The sequence below is a fragment of the Schistocerca piceifrons genome, unplaced genomic scaffold (genome assembly GCF_021461385.2).
Source record: "Schistocerca piceifrons isolate TAMUIC-IGC-003096 unplaced genomic scaffold, iqSchPice1.1 HiC_scaffold_902, whole genome shotgun sequence".
Lineage (NCBI taxonomy): Eukaryota > Metazoa > Arthropoda > Insecta > Orthoptera > Acrididae > Schistocerca > Schistocerca piceifrons.
The window spans coordinates 1,624,191-1,647,447 of NW_025729171.1; the positions used below are offsets into that span (position 1 = coordinate 1,624,191).

General features: G+C 38.1%; 1 pseudogene; it reads right to left on the minus strand.

The window, feature by feature from the left end:
* Positions 1–353: 353 nt before the first annotated feature.
* On the minus strand, positions 354–20,956 carry LOC124771270 (annotated as a pseudogene).
* Positions 20,957–23,257: the final 2,301 nt, after the last annotated feature.

Sequence of the window (23,257 nt, forward strand, 5' to 3'; positions counted from 1 at the left end):
TACTCAATAACACAAAAAGCTTTCTGTTGAGCGGTCGCCATCTTAGCATCAACTGACGCTGACGCCTAGTCAACAGCGCCTCAAGCGAACAAATGTACAATTAAATGAAACTTTATAGCTCCCTTAATTCGCTGACAGATAGTGCTTAGCTCTGCCTTTTGTCGTTGCAGAGTTTTAAATTCCTAAAGTTGTGGTATTCTTTTTGAATCACCCTGTATAATTAAGGAGAGGTCTTATTAAAATACAACAGCTTAAATGGAAAAAATATCACCTTCATTCATTATGAAGGTTGTCGTAATGTCAGAGACATTTTGAATGTATCCCACATATGTAAATTTAATTACCTGAGCAGATCAGTATCCTTCATCACTCCAAGTAATGTTGTAAACAGGATATGCAGTCTTCAGAATTTCTACAGTCTTGCTGTGGTCTGCCTTCCCAAACCCCTGAAATGAAGCAGTCCTTGGGTATTTTAAAACTAAAGTACAATTAAACAGTGTGCTACATATCACAATAATAATTAAACACTAAAACGAGAACTCTTAACTACAACTACATCATAGGTAAACAATGTGCTTGTACGTACACTAAAACTGCATCTAATACAGAGCACATGAAACCGTAAAGCAATCTGAAATTTTCTACACCACACATCACAACACAAAAGCAGCAGAAAAAGGGAGTGTGTAAAGACCTTCAGAACAGATGTGCAAGATGCAGCATCAGAATTAATTTTTCTATTGATGGGTCTGGCATTGTACACAACACTGAAACACAAGCAGCAGTAACCGTGCAAAAAAATTAAACACGTACCCACAATCTGCAACTGTATTAACTGTGTTAAATGAAACAGGTAGGTCACAAAATGTGTGAAACACAGTCTGAAAAGTATAAAATAGGTGCGAGGGGTACAGAGGAATCATTTGGTCTGCTCCAAGTGCAAGGAATTGTTGATTTGAGTAATTATGACAACTGTCCTGGCAACTGGAAAAAGTCTTGTAAAAACACCAGGCTCACCACAATTCATGTGCTGCCGTAACTATACTCAATCAAAAGATACAGAAGCTGATAATAATAATAATAATAATAATAATATTAATAATAATAATGTTATAAAATTATGGGACAGAAGATCCTCTCTCTCTCTCTCTCTCTCTCTCTCTCTCTCGCTACATATACAACTCTCTCTCACTAAATATACAAGTGGAAGCAAGGATTGTGGCCTCAAAAGTAATCTGAAAGGTGTAAGAAAAAATCCTGAATCAGATTGAACAGCACAGTTGGTATCAGCATTGTATACGGAAGGCAAGGTTTCAGGATGTAGTCCTGGCCCGGCACATAGTTTTAATTTGTCAGGAAGTTTCATAATCATGGCTGCTACCCAGAACAACAGTAGCCATTTCAACCATAACACTTGTCCACACCACCACACCCAAATTATTGTACACGGTTGTAAGAAGCATGATGATGATTTACAGGTATTAACATCTGGTGACATTTACTTCTGACCATCTAACAAGGTATTCTATAATTTGTGCCATGTAACCAAAGCAGAAACTGCTTTCCCATGGAGGAGCTTGGCGTATAACATTCTTAAAAGCTTTAAAAATACTTGAATTATAGGGCACACAACATATGAACAGAAACTTCACTGTTCTTAAAATATCTTTTGTTAACTGTGGTCTGCAGCTTATACGAATTGTAGAAATGACATCATGTAACACTTTAAGCTGTTGATAATTTTTTTTTACGATGCAACCAGTTTTGGTCAAGACCATTTTCGAGCACCTGTTGTTCCCACAGCATAGAAACAGGAAAAATTCAGGCAAAAAGGATATTTCAAAATTGTAGTAACAATACATACAATGCTTGTGGATATTTAATTTATATTTCTGACATTGTATTCTTTTGATATATATAGTTTTTGCTGGTAATCAAATTCTGTAAGTGTTGCTTGTATTGTTACTATAATTTTCAAACATTCTTTTCATCCCAAATTTTCCCGTATCCGCGCTGTATATACAACAGGTGCCTGAAAATGGTCTTCAACTGAAACCATTATGGTCTTCAACTGAAACCAGTCACACAGTAAAAAATTAAGTTGAATAACAGCTCAAGATGACACATACTGTCATTTCTACAACTCACTGCTTTTGGTACTACCTGTGAGTAGCTGTACACTTTGATGACCTTGGCACTGGGGTCGTGCTGTATTCTGCCACCACCAGTGCACTCTGTATCAACGCCGAGGCCATTCACCCTGTCCATCGTCTCATCATAGACGTCCGAATGGAAGCCAACTCACTTGTATCCTCGCACCTAGTAACAGGAACCATAGTCAAACTTTGAACAAAATGTATCAAGAGTACTAAGCAAGAAGAAAACACAAAAGTAGCAACGTGAGTGGAAATTGTGGCATCAAAAATAATCTGAAAACATAACTTAACGGAGCTGTTGTTATATCCACTATCTATAGGAAACACACACAGGAGCTTCTGCTGCAAATGCAAATGAAAGCTTTTGTATATTCAGACATGTGTTCTCTCGGAAAACACTGAACATAACGTAAATCATCTAGCTGACAAGGTAGTTGGCAACATCAGCACATGGCTTTTGGAGAACGGATTAATACTTCACTGCCAACAACTGAACTCTTGTAAAATAGAAATAGTCTTGTCCTGAGCTGGTCGAACAGACATTTTAAATTCTTAAGACTGAAGATAGATGAAAAGCTCTCTCAGAAGTATCATGTTCAACACCCTAAGCAGAAAATGAACACTTCTGTCTTCACTATACACTATGTCTTGGACACAAACACAAAAGCTTGTTTACTTTTGCTCTGTTATCTCATATGGTGTTATAGTTTGGGCCAATTCTGTGCACTTGGCAAGGATTTTCTCATCCCTGAAAAATGCAGTCAGTAAGCTCTGCAGTGCCAGCTTGTGAACATTCAGGGTTGCCGCAAGTTCCCCCAAGTGACGTTCCCCGATTTCCAGCAAGTTTTAGCATTTTTCCCTGACAAATTTCGAGGTCTCAAGGGCAAGTAAAGACAAGTTCACAAAAAAAAAAAAAAAAAAAAAAAAAAAAAAAAAAAAAAAAAAAAAAAAAATGTAAGGACTTCTGTATTTCTTCCCCTCATGAGCAAAAACCTTAAGTACTAATTTCAGCATCTTTTGTAATGAACAGTTTTTAGATGGAGAAAGAAAGACAATGGTATATAATATTCCATTAAGACCACTGATGTTATTTTATTTCAATAAAACTAAACATATTTGGTGACACAAATACGCATTTCCTTGAAGTCACAAGGCAGATTTAAAATACCTACACTGATTTCAGAAATAACCTCAGAAAAAAGTAGGCCTATTGAAAGAAGTATATAAGGCAGGCCAAAATATACAGGTACATAGCATACAAACCGCCTGTGACTGCCACAAGTTGTTCTTCCTATCGCTCATACTTTCTAATATACAGGGTGTACATTACATCTGGGAACACTTTCAATTATTTATTGCACAAGAACCAAACATAGCACAGATATCACACATATGTCATTTTGAAGAGAAACCCTGAAAGTTCTTTTTCATGTATACCACCACAGCATACTTTGGTGATTTGCCGATAGCACCAGTCATAAATATGGCAAGTTCAGGTGCGGAGGGAACTTTCTGTGTGTTGGAGTTCGACAAAAAAAGTGTGTGCTACAGCTGTTCAATGGATGTTTAGAACAAAGTACGGTAAGAAACCACCAACAAGGAAGGCACAACAAATTTATTATGACGGGTTGCTTGTGCCCAGCACAGAGAAGCAGACATCCCAGTGTGAGTGAAGTGAATTTGGATTGCATACGAGAGACATTCATAAGGAGTCCAAAGAAATTGGTGCGTCGTACATCCCATGAACTCGAAATGGCTCCACTGACTGTGGCAAGTCATGCGACAGAAGTTGTCTATGAAACCATTCAAACTGGAGCTAGGGTAGAAGGTCAATAACGACGACAAAGACAAGTGTTTTGAGTTTTGTTCACAGTTGCAACAATTGAATAAGGACGGGGATGGAATTTTGATCACTTAAGTTTTAGCAATGAAGCCACTTTTGACACTAATGGGAAAGTGTACAGGCATAATTGTCGAATCTGGGGTACAAAGCATCCACACGAATGCATTGAATTTGGGTGTGATTCGCTAAATGTAAATGTTTTTTTTTGCTTTGTCGTGTCGAAAACTGTACAGGCCATTCTTCTTCGCCAAGAGCATTGTCACTGGATATTCCTACTCGGATATGTTGCAGCAATGGCTGATGCCTCAGATGCAATTGGGCTCTCCGTTCATCTTTTAGCAGGATGGGGCTCCACCCCATTTTCATCGTGAAGTTTGTGGGTACCTGAATACGGAGCTGCCGCATCGATGAACTGGCCGTGCTACAGAAGGGAACAGCTGTTTCATGAAATGGCCTCCCTGAACACCAGATCTCACTTCGTGTGACTTTTTTTCTGTGGGGACACATTAAAGATCCGGTGTATGTATGGTCTCTACCACGTGATGTAGCAGAGCTCCGGGAGAGAATACGAGAAACAAATATCGCAATTGACGATGCCATGCTGGGACAGGTATGACACGAATTCGATTACTGTATTGATGTCTGCCGGGACACTCATGTTTCGCGTACTGAATGTTCGTAAAAAAAAAAAAGATATGTACATCCTGTATAAATTATTTTCTAAGCCCCAAAATGTACTAGAATAAATAAAATGTTTATAAAACAATGTACCGCACAATGTACTTGCAGTGAGAAAGTCACAATTCCTGAACTCCATCGCCCGTGGCCTCTGGCCTGCCGAGGAGCACCACAGTCCTGAGTCCTCGGATAAATCACGAAAACCCACTGCATTATACCACACACAAACAGAGCCGGCCTGGGAGCAGATCGGCGAGACTAGATCCGATGGGCAGGGCTTGCACATTATTGGGAAACGATGGGCTTCAAATCGGCAGCCCCAATCCGTTAGAGAGACCCACAGAAATGGCCTGTGGTTTTGGCCCATCATGGAAGTCCATTCATGTGGCCAGCTTTACACAAGTCACTGACATTATGTTGACGAAATGAGATGGTGGTGATAAATCCATCAATTTGTGCAAATACTCTGAGAATTAATGCTAATGAAGATAGGTAGCAACTCACCGTAAAGATGATCGCTGAACCATGGACAGACACGTAGAAAAGACAATCACACTCTCACAACTAAATTTTCGGCCATAGCCTTTCTCAGAAAATAACACACACACACACACACACACACACACACACACACACACACACACACACACACACAAAAAAAAAAAAAAAAAAAAAAAAAAAAAAAAAAAAAAAAAAAAAAAAAAAAAAAAAATCACTCAGACACAACTTGTGCACATATGACCGTTGTCTCCAGCCACTGGGTCAACAATCTCCAAGAATCATATCAAAACAAACCACCCCTCACGCCTCCCATCGGCAGCTACTAGGCTAGTGGCAAGAAGTGGTGGCAGCACTGACTGCAAGCTGAGGGGAGTGGTAGGAAGTGGAGAAGCAGTAAGAATGAGGGAGTAGGGAAGCGGTGCATGTATTAAGCTGCATCCAGCCAGCGACGATGCAGGAAATCCCAGTAAACAAACTGTTTCATCTACTGAGACAAAAAACAAGATTTCTCCAGGTTTTTTTTTTTTTTTCAAATTTCCCAGCAGGGCAGAAAAAAAGAGTGATACACGTAAGTATTCAAATCCACACACACAAAGGTTACCTTCTGGTATGCTACAATTCTGCACAAGAGACCCTCACAATACATGAGAACTTCTCTATGCAACATGTAATTTATCCTAATTTCTCTTAATTTCATATTTTATTAATTCTGTAATTTTTTTTTTATAAATTTTATATTCAGCTTTCTGTAAACTAGGTACCATCTCATCCCACGAGCTTTGGCTCAAAGTCTCAAGATACGCGATAAAAAAAATAAATGTCAATCCCAAAACCTCACACGCCAATATAATGATCTGCATGCAATCATTCTGTTGATAATGGCACATTAAATTTGGAAAAAAAAACTGATGCCCTTGATAATTCAAAGCTGTCATTTAAAGTCACAATTGTATGTATTATAGAACACTGTACAGGAAAAATGGAGTTGTAAATGTAGCTGTGTTTTAGTGAAAACGACGTTTTTTCAAATGATGGAGAACCAATGGAATACTTGTTGGTAACATCTGCTCTATACCATAAACCAGCACAGTACGGCACTTTATGAAGTTTAGTCAAAGGCCTGTTTTGTGAGATAATTTCTTTCTGGAAGTTGAATGCACTGCTTCCGTCACCAAAGCAGGCATAAAAAAAAAAAAAATTGCATTCAGCCCCCTCACATCATTACATCATCAGTGCAAACCAGACGATATTTCTCGTGTAAATCTACACGGCTATCTGGCAGTTCACACTTAAGGATACGGGGCATTTTTCCAGCTCAATATTATATTTCTTTCAGGCACTGTTTATAATGTATATGTTTTCAGATTTTTTGTTGATATCAGGTAATAGAGCACACTTTCTAAACAAATTAGAAGTATTTTGAATATTTTTGAACCTGCTTAGAGTTATTTAAAAAAAGTAACAAGGAAATTCTTCCTCAAACTGAGGTACCATTTAATCCAATGTTATACATTTGAAGGAGACCAAATTTTTACCAGACATGCATGACATGGCTGAGATACTAGACCTATTTAATTCCACCTATTACGTATATCACAAGGATAAAAAAGTATCACATCTTACATTTTAATATTTATAATTTTTTCCAAATAAAAATGTTATTTTTTCTATGATTTACCTGATTCTGCAATAAAGCTTAGGTCTACTACATAAGTATGGACTACCAAAAGTTACAGAAAAAATTAGAGCAATGCTTTATAAACTTTAGGAAATATTTGTACCTGAATTCTGAAGAAAACAACTAGCGGGAAATTGCGAATGAACATATGAGTCCAATTAAACTGTGCCTCAGAACATTCCTGAAGCATAGTCTACATCCTGCAGCCTTTCTTCATCTTCAAGCTTCCTCTTGGCATTCCTTTTAGCACTTCTTGCTTCTTTGGTAACTTGAAGAGCGAATCTTTCAGCTTCATGCACCCGTTGTCTGTCACACAGAAGAAATTGATCTTTCATATTAGAGCCACATTTTATGCCCAAATTTCTCAGGACTTCCTACCTTCCTATCACTCCGTCATTGAAACATAGCACACCATCTAGTACACCAACTTTTAATGTATTTAGTCCTACAAAAACATTCTTGAGTAATCTTTCCCGTATGGAATGGTTGAAACTTTCATTTGTATTCTGAGTGCCCCCATGAAGACATTTACCGTATTTACTCGAATCTGAGCCGCACTTATTTTCCGGTTTTTGTAATCCAAAAAACAGCCTGCGGCTTAGAATCGAGTGCAAAGTAAGCGGAAGTTCTGGAAAATGTTGGTAGGTGCCGCCACAGCTAACTTCTGCTGTCGAAGATATGTAGCACTACACAGGCATGCTTTGCAGGCCAGGCACAAAGATAAATACTGGCGCCAAACCCTCTGCATGAGTGCATTAAAAAAAAAAAAAGGGGGGGGGGGGGGGTGGCAGACAAGTTTTTCCTCCGTCTTGAGTTTCGACCACTGCATTTTCATACATTATCCAACGAAGTAAATACAAATTCCGTATTGTGCACCTTTGAATGTAGCAGCATTTCAACGCACTACGAAAATCCGACTGGCAAGACTGTTTGGGATGTTTGTCAATATGGCCAACTTTACGTTCTGAATTTTTTCCTAACTGTGAGAAGAGATGGTTCCTTATAGGAACTTTTATGAATTGTGAATAGCATGCAGTATTCTCTTCACATAAGAATAATTAGAATATAAACATTTTGCCATGTATTCTTTCGTGTTTGCTGCTAACTCATTTAAATCCTGTCTGCCTAATAAACTACGAAACTAGAGTGAGACAACAGCAAACGCGGAAAAATATAGATATCATCCCATGTTTATATTTGTATTATTCTTATGCCTAATAGTGATACAGTCAGAAATGAAGCACGGCAATTGACTAGATTTTTAAATCTAAGATGACTAATTTCAGTGCAGAATGTAATGTACTAAAGAGGTGCCTGCAAAGATTTTCAAACGGAGAAAAATTTTCGCTAAACTCCCGTTCAGAATATCTTCTATCATACGCTGTCTATTATTTGGTTCTTGTTGATCATTCTCAAAGAAAGCAGGAGTGTAGGTAACAGCAAATAGCAGTCTCTTGCCATTGTTTCGCTAACGAAGTACACGAAAGAGGAAGGGTACCCGTATAATACGGACGGAGCGCCTGACGCATAGCAATGGCTACCTGGTAAAGCTTAACTACTGAGCTTACGACTCGAACCAAACTACTGTAGCTGTATCGTCATTCATTTGACCTAAATTGTGTCTCATATTACAATGGACCAAGTTTGTTTCGATTTGGAGGTGCGGCCTAAAACTTTTCTCTCCCCTTGAATTTCAAGTCTCAAATTTCAGGTGCGGCTTAGATTCGGGAAATTTTTTTTTCCTGGATTTCAAGTCTCATTTTTCAGGTGCGTCTTAGATTCGAGTAAATGTGGTACTAAGCAAAACGGGGTCCACTCAGGTCTCTAAAAATTGGTTTTATTTCATTCATAACAGGCTCAAGGAGATAATGCTTATGATATTTTGATAGTATATTTGACCACTTTCCTTTGCTTTTTGGTAACCACACCTAAGAATCTGCTCCTTTAGGGCAAAGTCCATGAACAGTGTGGTCATCTGTGGACAACTTATGAAAGTAGGTGGCCCATACAGCTTTCCTCATTGCTGTATCATCATTCAGAGGTGCATTTTGTCTAATGGCCAGTCCTTAATACCTCTGAAGGAGGTCTATTTCAGTTTCTGTCAATCTGTCTCAGCCAGACAGAGATTTTCAATCAGATAGCAATTTTCCTTTCATTTCACTTCTTAGCTTCCTCAATCTAGCACCCATCCTCTTTTGCACATGTCCACAACACTCCAGTTTTGTTACGAAGCTATCACCATAAACATTGAACTCATTAATTTTATTGAAAGCTTTAGAGTACCCATCACCTAGGTACTTTGTATATCTAACGTTATAAACGGGCACTGACCCCTGAAATAATTTTAGAGCTCCATCACACTCCATACCTCTACTGTAACCATCATAATTATTATAACACTGATGTTCAATATGTCCTTCAGTGTTACTATGTCAGATGTGGCAATAATTAGATAAGCACTCAACATCATCAACTTTTCCATTCTCCACAGAAGTGGCACTTAAAACACCATTCAAGGAACGATGTCCTCGATGTTGCCATGTCCCATCAAGTGCAACAGCAATGTCCCTTGTTTCACTAATATTAACAGTTTTTTCTACTGCACATTTCATAGATGCTTTAGACACAACCGTCAAGGCACCTAAAAGTATTCTTATGTACTTGCTGAACCTACTGGGAGGAGGAAAGTCAATCAAATGACAAAACGTTTGTGCAGCCTTTTTTTCCTTTTCCTATTGCACGCATTGCGTACACTAACCTCAAATTCACATCATATGAATTATGCACAATGTTCAAAGTCATTTTCGAGGTAGATTTATTGCAGGATCTACACAGACCAACTAATTTTGACGCTAAACCCTTCCTGCTACTTTGTTGTTCAGTTATTTCCAGACAGCCTACACCATCACATTGTTTACATTTTTCCACTTCCTTTATCAAAGAAGATAAGATACCCACACCAACAACAACAAATCCACTACAAACAGCGTCATTTTTAACACAAAAATTTGAATCACCAGGAGGCGTGCCATGTGCGAATTTCTTCACTGAAGAACTGACACATAGGTTACTTTCAACAGTGTGGCTTGTTTTGTTTGTGAACTGGTTACCACAGAATTTCCTTTTATTGAATTTCTTGATGTGTGGCACACTAAAAAATATGTATTTTCACAAATATATGTAGCGCTTGGGAAACAAACGTTTATTAACATGTGAACAAACTGCTTCAGAACACAAAAGTAAATACTTGCAAAGATAATCATTTACAGACGCTAGAAACCTGCACTGTTACCAACATATACAATGTATCATACATATAATCGCTGGAAACAGAAAGAAAGTGCACAGTTCTTTTCAAAATAATACTGGTTTCTGTAACAGAAATAAAGGGGGCATGGCAGTATACAAGGTGCGAATGTAAAGTAATGACACTGATGTGAAAAAAAATGTTGCTTACAGTTTTAGTCAATTTTCGTGTTGTCTCCTTCAAAGTTCCCTTCTGATTGCACACACTTTTTTTAGCACTTCTGCCATTGATGGTAACATTTCTGGAACTCATCTTCTGTAATATCCTCCAAGACCTTCGTCACAGCTTTTGGGACATCTTGCGTTGTTTGAAAATGGTGTCCTTGACCGCCATTTTGATTCTTGGACAGAGAAAAAAGTTGCACGGAGCAATATTTGGTGAATAAGGTGGCTCTGGCAGTACCGAAATTTGTTTTGAGGTAAAAAATTACTGTACTGACAGAGCAGTATGGGATGGTGCATTATCGTGATGCAGAATCCAATTATCAGCAATGTTATTATTAGACAAAGCGTTCCTCGATTGATGTGCAGTTCTCCTGCAATCATTTTCATGGATAACCTTCTATCAGATTTTATGAGTTCATGCACCCTGGCCAAGTTGACATCCGTCCGTGAGGTTGACAGTCGTCCACTGCAGTCTTCATCTTCAACATTTGTTCTGCCTTCACTAAACATTTTATGCCAATCAAAAACTTGAGCTTTTGACATAACCTCCTCTCCAAAAGCCTTCTTAAGCTTACCGTAAAAGTTGTCATCGCGTTTTCACTCAATTTAACGCAAAAAGAAATGGCATACTGTTGCGCAATATTATGCAGTTCCATTTCTGTGATGAGAGACACTAACACGTGTTAACTTATTACAGCACAACTAATGACTGAGCAGTTGCTTCAACATGCCGCTTGAACTAGAAGCGGCTTATAGACCAAGGTCACAGATATTGTGCCTACGCAAGCCTGCAGGGGTGCCACATCTTGCAAAGAAAATCAGTCTCATTACTTTATTGTCGCACCTCGTACATGACCGTAACTTTAAAATTTGGTATGTATAGGTCATTTTTCATTTCAAACCCTACAGTGTATATATCAATGTAATCAGGAAAGACTATAGAATTTAATAAAGTCATTTAAAAAATTTTGATTTTTCCACCATTTATAAGTATCCTGTATCCTTAAGTGTTCGGCAGAGGATGCATCGAAAAGCCTTCAGACTATTTCTGTAACATTCCACTCTTCAACAGCTTCTGTGGGAGCTCTGATTTCTCTTACTTTATCACGATAATAATTTCTCCTTATGTAGGTGGGTGCCAACAAAATATTTTGCCATTCAGAGGAAATTTCCTGAAAACATCTCATCATAACAAAAAACACCTTTGTTTTAATGACTGTCACCCCAACTTGTATATCATGTCAGGGTATATGCGGACAAGGAAAAAAAATTCCCGGATTTCTCAGTCAAAAATACACTTTCCCCCAAGTGAAAACATACTTTTTCCCTGTTAACTGACGGTATATTTTCTCTTGGAACTGTATAACTTATAAGTCCTTTGATTATGGTTTTATACACGGGCGTAGAATTTCCTGGCGCTTTAGGAAAAAAAAAACACGCATTTTGGAAAGATCTTTGATGTGCAGCAACATGTATGCTGCATATTTTTGTATTAGGAAAGTATAAACTCGAATTCCACCAAACACCGCATGTTACTTTCCAAAGCATTGAAATTGAGATTGGGATGCGCTTTTGTAAGTTAGTCATAGCTCATTTCATGCGATTTCGCCAGCCGATCACAGCAGGTATTCAGAGCTTAGGACACGTGATGTAGTCAACCAACAGCAACATCACTGTTAAGTAGCGCGAACACACCAACAGAAAAAGTTAATGGCTCAAATTAATGTAAATAGTGTTGCTAAACGAAACGCAAAGCCTTCACATATAATATTGGTCTATCAGATTAATACGCTGCAAGAGAAGCTAAGCTTTCTCATAAAATGTTGGTCTTTCATGCGCGTATTACAATTTAAGATGTATCACACAAAGGTGCCAGTAAAATTTTTAATAACGACATAAATGTCTGATCTTCCAGGCTCAAAATTCATCTAAATGGCTCATCATCAAAGAGTTGATTTTTAAATGAGAGTCAAACACTTTGTGATTTAAGAAATTCATCGTACATTATCTCACATAGTTCTGGTGTAACTGCTAGAATGGTACTTTGATGGTAACGATTTTCAACACACCATTCGAAATATTTTCCCACGACCTGTTAGAAATAGGTTCGTTTCTGCAGTTGCCAGAGAGCGCCAGATGACAGGCGTCACCGCGCAAGCGCAGCTACGATGTCGTAGGGAGCCCGCATGTTCGTACGTGTGAAACATTAAAAGATCTTACATTATGTAAGAAACAAGACATCAGAGGATACTCCAAGAGAATCGGAATTTCGTGACCCATACTAAAATGTTCACATTTAAAGTGCAAATTTGTATGTCCAGAATCCCACGACCTGTTATTAAGCTTTTCTATGTGGTTTTTGGGATGTAAATTTTCTTGGAGTACCAGTACTGTCCTGTCTCATGTTTGGTTCTTTATTATGGCGTAATGCCAAATGTGCTAGAAGTTGAAAATGTGCACTTGAAATGCAGCAAACACAGTGTGTGGAATTAAACACTTTGTCTCAAATATATTGTCTGCCTTAGTGGAAAAGATTAATGAAAGAAAATTTCTTTGCCAAACCAACAAAAATAACTTCATTGTTCTAAAAGGCAATTAACGCTTGACTGTCAGAAAGATGGAAATAAAATAAAATCTGCAACTAATAACACAGTTTAGCCTTCCATTATTATGTGAATGTATTTTAATTCACTTGATAGCTCCCGGCCACAGAAATCTGTTTTGTCTTCATTTGATGTGGGAGCAGTAAATGAAGAGGAAACAGCAAAAACACTAAATGTAAAAATGGGTCACGTGTAGACTACCCACTTCCCAACTGTAATTCAGACTGTTCTGCGCATCAGTCCCGGATCTAGGGGGAAAAAGGGATGGGTATACACTCGCACACACACACATATCCATCCACACATATACAGACACAAGCAGACATATTTAAAGACCATTTTTTTTTTGTGGGGGTGTTGTGAGGGTGACATGGTATTAGAAGGTGGAAAGTGTAACATGAGGTTGAAATGAAAATGAAAGATAAAAATATATGGGGAGAGATAAAGGTGAACTAGAAAGCAACTGGAAATCTGGTATGAAAAAAGGCGAAAAAGTGTTGGTTAAGTTGATCCTGTGGTGAACTTGGGTTGGTAGACAGCGATGTGCATAAAGGTTACGTGGTTGTGTTGCCGCTAAAACACGTTAAAGGACGGAGAAATTCGGGAAAATTTCGAAAAAACGTGTAATATGTCTGCTTGTGTCTGTGTGTGTGTGTGTGTGTGTGTGTGTGTGTGTGTGTGTGTGTGTGTGTGTGGGCGCGCGCGCGCGCGCGCGCGAGTGTATACCCGTCCTTTTTTCCCCCTAAGGTAAGTCTTGCCGCTCCCGGGATTGGAATGACTCCTTACCCTCTCCCTTAAAACCCACATCCTTTCGTCTTTCCCTCTTTCCTGATGAAGCAACAGTTTGTTGCGAAAGCTTGAATTTTGTGTGTATGTTTGTGTGTCTGTCGACCTGCCAGCACTTTCATTTAGTAAGTCACATCATCTTTGTTTTTTTTATATATATATACACACACACAAAAATATGTTCATTTTGTAGTGCACGTCTTTCTGAAGGGTCTGATGCATGCAACATGTGTGTTTGAGGAAATGTAAGACATGTCATAAGTGTGCCAAAGTGCAGTGTCTCGTCTCCTCACACAGCATTCTCCTATCGCACGTCACTGTACTTCGCTCTGTGGAATTGAAATGTGTATATTTTGATATTTTGTAATGGATGCCATCAAACCATATTCAGGACAGTGGAAATTAAAATGTCCTGTGGTGCCTCTCCTGTTTACAGTTGGCCGGTTTGACATTCTGTCCCTCTTTTTTTTAAAAAAAAAGAACTCTTCAGAAAATGTGCACTCTTTGTTCCCTATCAGCTAACAACTTGCTGCTTTGTGTGACATAAAATTAAATATAGGATATATAAACCCAGTAAAGACATGAGACAAGCAAGACAATACATGTTTCTTCAATCCTTAGCTCCTAGAATTTTTTACCCTCTAATCTCGGTACAGCTTTACATGGAGTGCTTTCCTTCTGTGAAAGAATCTATTACCTCATCAAAGTTCGTCAAACATTTTGCTACACGAAAAGTCGAAATGTCGTTGTCTAATACTGAAAAAGCTGTTAATACAAATAGGACCCAAGACTGGTGTTGTTTCCCGATCTGATTACACCTATTTTGTCACTGTCTGCTAGATAAAACAAAATAGGCCTTTCTAATACTACAACAATTGTAATACACACAAAATAAATGAGACTGTTTTGGCACAAACGGTCTGTTTTGTAAGGACAGAAAATAATTCACAAAGTACCAATATCAAATGCCTATTAGGCCAACTACAAGCAAAAAGCTTTACGTTAGGAAATAGTTTCACACTTCATTCATACACTCCCGTTCCTCAAGCACGAGATCGAAAAGTAGTAGTATGAAATTTTTATACGAACTTGGAATCGTCATATTGTTCCATAATTTGTGTGATGCCCCCATTTCTTCTCCTTCATCATTCTAACAAACAGTCTTGTTATCGCTAATTCTGTAACTATTCCTGCCAATGCCAAAGCTTATTTGCAGGTTAACTTCATTAACTCTACCAGAATTAACGGTTTAGCTATCCCGTGATTATTCTCCGGTTAGGCGTTGTTACATGGTCGTACAACACATTTTCCGTGCTTCTTCCAGAAGAGAACTTAAAGTAGCTGCTAGCTGGGGACTGTACAACTCGCCCTTACTAGTATAGCGATCTGCCCAAAAATTTTTTGTCAAAATTTCATTTTCTTGTATACACCACGAAGGTAATACGTAATCATTCTTACGTGTTATTCGTTTATTTCCACTCCTGTAGTCTGAATCTATGGATTCCGCTAGTAATTACAACAACGCTCATCATTCGCAAACACAATCAACCACACAATCAGACAGCGGTTGGTATTCATCCATTCAGCCTTACTTCGCTCAGCTCTGTCAGATTCCACTGACAGAGGAAACATGTACACTACGCACGCATTCACAAATCAACTTACGATTCATTCAAAATCAACTTAGAATGTGTTAAAAATGTTCAAAAACCGACAGGGATGAGTTTCAAAGTAATATGAATAATCGATAAACTAACGAACTAACGTGCGCTGAATGCGAGTCGCTTTGTGAAACAAGGTTTCCTCCCCCGCCCCCCCCTCAAGAATATGAATTTCCCCCCCCCCCCCCCAGATTTGGACCTCCTGCGCATGTATAAATCTGGCAGCTTGGGCGCTCCAGTAAAATTTTTCCCAGTAGCATCTAGCTGCTTGCTGCGACTGCTTACACAGCCAACAATTTCTGTAGCCAGAAGCGGGAGAAGGTACTACTCAACTGTGCATGCGCATGATCGAGCTCGTAACTGCTAAAATGAATTTAATGTAAACAGTTGTGACGTCACGCTCAGCGGAGGCAATTTGCTGTTACGAAGCATTGCACAGTCTTCCTAAAGCCTTTGACACATTTTACTGTTGGCGGACACTTGTATGAGCACTGTTTTGTTGCTGTATATGGTGCATTTCCCTTGAAATTTAAGTTTTATTTTCGTTTTTTCTCTTGTTCATGTTTTATTGCTGCAGTATTGAGACACAGTAATATCCTTTGTTAGAGTATCGGTTCTTACCAATCAAAATTACAAAAATTTAACTGAAAACAAAAACAATGAAAAATTTCCTGGGTTTTTCCCCGGATCTTCCGGGTCGTATACACCCTGCATGTCCATGGCGCACTCCCCCTTCTTAGCTATAAAACAACATACGTTGCTCTTCTTTGAATGCTTTTTTATGTCCTCTGTCAACACTATCTGGCAAAGATACCATAGCACACAGGGCCATAACTGTAGTTCAACAGTGTTTCAGTGAAAATCTTTTGTGCGTTTTCAGTTGTATCGCCATCCACCATCTCACTTCCAATTTAACAGTAAACACTGAAACACTATGTTATGCAGATAACAACCAACCTTAGGCTACAATTCCCCATTGCAAGTCACCGACATCAGAAGAAAAATTCAACTGAGAAAATTGAAAAATGATGCTAACGACTGTCTCTCAAATAATAATGTATCACAAAGTTGACCAAATATTAGTTTACCAGTTACTGACCACTAATTTGCTCGGTTCTTTGCCATCAGGACCCTCTGGACCAAAGACACGTATTAGAACATACTTAAATGTTCCTTCTGGGTCGATATCCACATCAGGAACAGCGGCAAGCTTCTCTGCTGCTGTCATTAGTGTCCTGTTAAACAGATGTTAAAATTATTCCAGAAATATTTATATACAACAGGTGAGAGAAGAATAGTGCTGCAGTCACAATGTAAACAATACAATTCTGCATCTAGGATTTATACTGGAAACAATGTTTCCTTCAGAGAAATAATGATCTAATATTTGGATTTTTAAACGTGTGCCTATTAAGTAAATACAAGCATTCCGTGGAAGATCGTACACCATCCAAACCATAAAACTATCAATTAATTGTATCCAAAGGGAAACATACTTGAGAAAGCCATAAAATTACAAAGAGAGACAACTGCATTCTCGTAGAAAGAATTCGCTGGGTGAATTCCTTCATGTTTGGTGGACTCAAAAATATTTTTTAAAAACATTTATTGGTTATCGTTTAGAAAGAGCAGCCATTTTTGTTTCAGGCTTTCTTACACTTTTATAAGCGTCTGTGGTTTTTTAAATTATTCAGTAATGGATTGCCCCAGACCTTTCATATAAGAGGTATTTATTTCAGCAGACACTGGACTATAAATTAAAACCATGATCACCCTGCTGAATGTATTAGGGAATACACTTTTAATGTCTCAAAGTTGTTGGTTGTAAATTTAAAAAACCCATTTTTAATACTATCTTTCCAAAGAGTAGTTTCTTAGCCTTAATACATTTTGTGGTATTACACTACTCAGTACAGACACCTTTTTTTTTTTTAGAGAAACAATTATGACAAGCTTATACTTAGAAACACTTTAAAAACAAATCTTTTGAATTTTTTCATTCTTTGGTCTGCAAATCTTTGTTAATGGACCAGATATAAATCTGAAAATTACACATTTAATAGACCTTTATGATATCAAACTTCTGTATAAATTTCAACCTTGAGATTCCATGGACAAAAAAAATTTCAAATATGAGTCAAAAATATGTTTCTTACTGTTTGCAATATCTGGGCTGATGGAAACAGTGTATAAATTACATAATTTAAAAATATCTAGGATAACTCTTCAAAAAATGAGACAATTCATTACATTATCCCGTTCTCAACTTGTTTGTTTTTGCTACATTGTTTATTGAACAACAGAGATATTTCTTCACTCATGTTGGGCACAGAGTTAAATGTTCGCCTAGTCACAGTCATAAATTCCAGGGGAGAAGACAACTCCTTTAATGCATTTTTAACGGGCCTCTCGTGTTGATCCTTTTCAAATTTTTTAAATGGAGTTCTTGGTGCTGGTAAAATGTAACATCCACATCTTGGTTTTGACGAGCAATGTTACCAACTTTGGCAATCCACCACTGTTCGTCATAGACACAAGCCACTATGTCCTTACTTTGAAGTGTCAGTGGTACAAGTTTTCCACAGTGATGACATTCACTATCAGAGGATGTTGATGTGAACTTACAGTTGAGCAAGTTGTATGACTGAGGTATAAAACAATGAAAAGATCGGGTGCCTTTAATCTTCTGACAAGTTTTGAATCTTTCCTCCAAGACATTGGCATAGAGTTCTCATATTTCCTCACATTTAATTAAACATACGTAATCCCTTTTACCTATTCTTTAAAGAATTTGAACATTTCTTGACGTGTCCAGATTTGGTTCTCATAGGTCCGTTGCAGACTAGCTTTTGTGACAGCTCGCTTTGTTGTACCCTTTATGCCATCACACTCATTCTTCCCAGGACATGATGCAAAAAAGTGCTATTCTGCACCGAGCCAACAGTCTTTTTTTCTTTGAGAAAGGAGATATTAATATTTGTTTGCTTTTATATTGGCCTGCAGCACCATCAGAGAAGTTCATCAGTTTGTTTATGGAACTGTCGTGCTGTTTTACGTAGTTTGTTAACTGCAGGTGAAAAGCATGCACTGCTGTAGCTTTGTGCTCAAAGTAATCATTTGCAACACAAAAACTATGACTCTAGTCTATCTGGATCTTTATAACAGAACACAAATGGACAAACTGTGGCCTGTTTGTTTACCCAGTGGCGCCCTTGTATTTCACTTGAACACCAAAGGAATAGTTTTCAGAAAAGTCAGCAAGAACTATACATTCATCAACTGCCAAGGTTTGCTTTTGCCCTTCAGAAATTTATCCTGACTTTGGCAATTAAATGACACACTATTGAGTTTTCAAGGTTAGTAACCAACACTTAAAAAAACTATTCTCGTTATTTTGAGACTCCATTGTTCAACTGCACACTTCAAGGGCTCATTATTAACTAAGTGTGAGTGAACAGATGTTGGTGGAAGGGGGATGACAACACACAGATTTGTACAGGCTTGTCTACATCTACATGGATACTCTGCAAATCACATTTAAGTGCCTAGCAGAGGGTTCATCGAACCACCTTCGCAGTTCTCTATTATTCCAATCTCGTATAGAGCGCAGAAAGAAGGAACACCTATATCTTTCCATTCGAGCTCTGATTTCCCTTATTCTATTGTGGTGATCGTTTCTCCCTATGTAGGTCAGTGTCAACAAAATATTTTCACATTCAGAGGAGAAAGTTGGTGATTGGAATTTTATGAGAAGATTCTGTTGCAACAAAAAATGCCTTCCTTTTAATGATGTCCAGCCCAAATCCATTATCATTTCTGTGACACTCTCTCTCATATTTCGCAATAATACAAAATGTGCTGCCCTTCTTTGAACTTTTTCAATGTACTTCTGTCAGTCCTATGTGGCAAGGATCCCACACCGCGCAACAGAATTCTAAAAGAGGACGGACAAGCGTAGTGTAGGCAATCTCCTTAGTACGGCCAATAAATTGCAGTCTTTGGTTAGCCTTCCCCACAATATTTTCTGTTTGTTACTTCCAATTTAAGTTTGATATCATGAAGATCCATTAAGTGTGTAATTTTCAGACTTTTATCTGCTCTCCTTACAAAGATATTGTAGGTCAAAGAACGAAAAAATTCAAAAAATCAATTTTTTAAAATAGTGTACATTTTGTGTAAGCTTCTCACTATAAGAAGTAGTTATACTGTATAGTGTAATAGCACAATAAATATTAAGGCTGAGAAATTACTCTTACTTTGGAAAAATACAATTAGGATTGATAAAAAATCTACTCACCAAGTGGCAGCAGAACTCGCACATAAAAGACGGAAGAGGGGTGAAGGAAGAGAACTGGAGAGGTCTAGGAAAATTGGTAGATATCGGGAAAGTCACCCAGAACAGCGGGTCAGAGGAGACTTACCGTAAGTAATGTCTTTCCTTCTCATCCCGTACGGTAAGTCTCCTCTGACCCGCGGTTCTGGGTGACTTAACCAATATCTACCCCTTTTCCTAGACCTCTCCAGTCTTTCTCCTTCACTCGATTACTTCCACTTCCACCCTTCTGCCTGAAGAAGGAGCCACTGGCTCCAAAAGCTTGCCAATTACAGCTGTCTTTTATGTATGTGTTCTGCCGCTGCTTGATGAGTAGAATTTTTATCTATCCAATTAAATAGTTTAAAGAATACGCTTTTTTAGCTTGCAATCAACAAGTTTGAGCCATTAAAAGTAGGGCCTATATTAAGGAATACATTCAGCATGGTTATCATGGTTTTTAATTTATAGTCCAGTTAATGATTCTTCAACTCAGTACTGAATAATTTAAAAAAAAAAAAAAAAAAAAGAAAAGAAAAAAAAAGAAAAACAGATGCCTGTAAAAGCAAAAAATAGCCACTGTTTCTAAATGTTGAGAATAAAATTTTTTAAAAAATGTCTTTAAACCCATTAAACATTCGGGAATTCATCCAGCAAATATCAATTTTTTTCTGAAATGACCGAGCGATTAGTTAGTTTTTTCCCTGGCCCACTAGTCCTAGCTTACATAACAGAAATTTTGATTTTTATCAATACCAACCGTCTGCTTTCACCTATCACATAATCAAAATGCTGGACATAAATCACTCATCGAAATCAGCCACACACTGCAACGACAATTTTATCTATTCTCATAACGAAACAATCATAGGCTCCCCCACTTGCATTTAAAAATAATGCAGAAGCAATATAAATATGGAAAAAAATGACATACTGTTTTAGAGATAAGGGATCTAAAATTCTTTTATATATTTTTTGACATAATCTCACAAGCATTTCACAACGCTGTATCCAATTTTGACAAGCCAGCTAGCGCCTTTAGGGTAAAGGCACATACTGGTTTCCATTCTGTTCTCAACAACATTGAACACAACAGAAACTAATCTCTGTCTACCGTCAGCTTCAGCATATGCCTTTCGTCTGAAGACTACCACTGACTGGTTGAAACTAATTACGGCATTGTGAAACGACCCATGTGTTTGTGTGGAAGTTTTGTGCATGGATATCACACACACCACATCATCAGTAGCATGCTACCAGTCAAAGGCAGTGTCAGTAGATCCAATCAAACCTTCGGAACTCGGCATTAGGGAAGCATCCGATTTAATCCATCTGCTTTGACCCATGACATCATCCATATGACAGAAACGCCTACGTCCAGAGTATACAAAATGTCGTCAATATTGTCACTATGTACACATGCCAACAAACCTGCAGGAAAATAGAAACAGTGAAAGTAATCTTACTTCAATGATAAAATGAAACTACAGAACAACCGCGGGAAATAGGGGGTCTAGGGCAAGGACAACCTAATTTTAACAATACAAAACATCACATCACATCACATCACCCCTAAAAAAGTCTCAACCTACGACATAATGCTACAGCCACAAAGCCAGCAGGAATCATACAGTTCACTCGACCTATATAGCTCAAACCAAGCCCACAATACCAAAAAACCAACATCTGCAATAACGAAAATGGCACTTACGCAGTTTAGGGGGTACATGCGCTGATCATGAGAAAAATACCTATTTTTGAAGCAAATATATTTCTGAAGATATGAGCATATATATGCGCGGAATACCAAAAAAGTACTTATTTTCATATGGAGGTGGGGGAAAAAAAAGATTAACTGTCTGCTTTCACCAGCTTATTCATGTTGCTATGCCAATATGCTGCAGACACTTTAATATATTTCTTCACAGAGTTCTTTAGCCATAGGTAATGCTTACAGTTTCATACATCCTAACCATTATAGCTATTGTTGGCTTTGCATATTGTTGCATATGGTATATGTCCCTGTTGCTCACAGTTATGCATCTTGATCAGTGCGCCCAACAACCTATATTTTTCTGTTGAGGCTGTCCGTTTTGAAGTATCGTATATTACTGCATGTGCCAAAATGGCGAGAAATTTTCCAGATTTGAGCGACTTTGTAATGGAAGATTTATACCATGTTATGGAGAACACCCAAAGCTCAATACAATGGGCTAGGCAACAAGATCTTATGAAGAACGATATGGTGTGTGAAAATGGGTATTGTGTTGAATACAACGAGATGAAGCTGGAGAAAACTACAGGGAAAGATGGCGAAATTTGGAGCTGCTCCATTCGCAGGGACTGTAGAAAGAAATGTTCAATCAGGAAAATGTCATTTTTTGCTGGCAGTCATTTAGACATTTCTAAAATTTTGCAACTGTCTTACATGTGGGTTTTCGAACCCAATAGGCAAAAGTTTTTAATGAGGGAGCTCAAAATTGGCAGTGAGCACACTGTGGTCGATTGGTGCTAATTTTGTAGAGATATCTGCCATGAATATTTCTTAATTGAGCCAATAGTTTTGGGCGGCCCTGGCCATACTGTTGAAATAGACGAGAGCTGCTTCGTCAGCACCATCGAAGTCATAGGTGCGAGAGCAATGGGTCTTTGGTGGTTATGACGTTGAGACAAAGCAAAGCTTTATGGTTGCTGTGCCACAACGTGATGCTACCCATTTGCTGCCAATTTTGCAACAGTATGTTTTGCTACTGGAACCACAGCAGTTTCTGATTTGTGGCAACTTACAACACCATAGGTAACTTGGGCTACAATAATCTGGCTGTTAATCATTCGCTTTATTTTCTCGATCCCTTTACAAACGCAACCACAAATCACATGAAGTCAGTCTGGCAAAAAGCTAAAGAAAAAATCCTATAAGGCCTTTCAGAACTCACCGTGCTATGCTGAATAACTACCTGGCGGAATTTCTCTGGCGTCAATGTTTTGGGAAAATCCATTCCACAATTTTGTTATTAATTCCACCTTTCTTGAAGAGAGAGAGAGAGAGAGAGAGAGAGAGAGAAAAAAAAAAAAAATTAAATTCCGTGCATACATATGCAATATGTCATTTTTGATACAAAAAAAATTTTGAGACAGTTAACTGATTTTTTTTTTGCATCCAAATGAAAAATAAGTACTTTTTTGGTGAAGAGCGCGTCAGATATGACTGTAACACTCAAGTTTTGAAATAAAAAAATTTTTGGTATTCAGCGCATATATATGCTTATATCTTCAGAAATACGTGTTTCCTTCAAAAATAGGTACTTTTCTCGTGATCAGCGCATGTACTCCCTAGACTGCATAAGTGTCACGAAAAGCAGAATCAGATGTTTCCCTCGACCTATACAGCTGAAAGGAAGCCCAGATAGCAAGGAACCAATACAGCTGAAAGGAAGCCCAGATACCAAGGAACCAATAGCTACAACCCGAAGAGTGGAATCAGACATTTCCCTTGACCTATGTAGCTCAAATGCAGCTCTCAATACCTACCAGCAATAATAATAATAATAATAATAATAATGAAAAC